The 573-nt window shown below is 40.8% G+C and overlaps 1 non-coding gene across 1 annotated transcript; it reads left to right on the top strand.

The window, feature by feature from the left end:
• The first annotated feature begins 296 nt into the window (after nt 1-296).
• On the top strand, nt 297-370 carry trnai-aau. Its single transcript has one exon. It is a non-coding gene; the product is annotated as a tRNA-Ile (tRNA).
• The last annotated feature ends 203 nt before the right edge of the window (nt 371-573 follow it).

Genomic DNA, 573 nt, shown 5'->3' with positions numbered 1-573 from the left:
GTGAGTATTTTCAAGTTTAAACAATTTGTGCTTGCATAGACTTGGGGCCACTTTGCACACGACTCAACATCCAAAACTTGTCCGTTTCTTTTTTTTTACTTCTGGAGGACAAATTGTTTAAAAAAAGAACCACAAAAGCAGGCGGCTCAGGTCAAAGGTTTTGAGTGTACTGCTCACCTGGAAGGTGGTCACACATGACTTAACATCCAGTATGGAGCCATTGTCTGTTTTAGTCTGTCCCTGTTTTATGCATTGAATTTTCTTAGCAAAAAGAAAGAAAGAAGCACCCCACAGCAGGCCGGTTAGCTCAGATGGTTAGAGCGTGGTGCTAATAACGCCAAGGTCATGGGTTCAACCCCCATACTGGCCAGCGCTGTCCATTTAACAACTCGACGTCAGAATCAGAAGGAGCTTTGTTGCCAAGTACCTTCTTACACATACAAGGAATTTGCTTTGGTGTTGAGGTGCTACACGCAGACAGACATACAGCTGACATAAATAGATGTAGAGATATGTAATAAACAAATGCAAGTTATATATGAAGAATAGAGAAAAATAATACAACTGACAATA

This window comes from Micropterus dolomieu, unplaced genomic scaffold (genome assembly GCF_021292245.1).
Source record: "Micropterus dolomieu isolate WLL.071019.BEF.003 ecotype Adirondacks unplaced genomic scaffold, ASM2129224v1 contig_4946, whole genome shotgun sequence".
Taxonomy (NCBI): domain Eukaryota; kingdom Metazoa; phylum Chordata; class Actinopteri; order Centrarchiformes; family Centrarchidae; genus Micropterus; species Micropterus dolomieu.
This window is presented reverse-complemented; position numbering and strand designations above follow the sequence as displayed.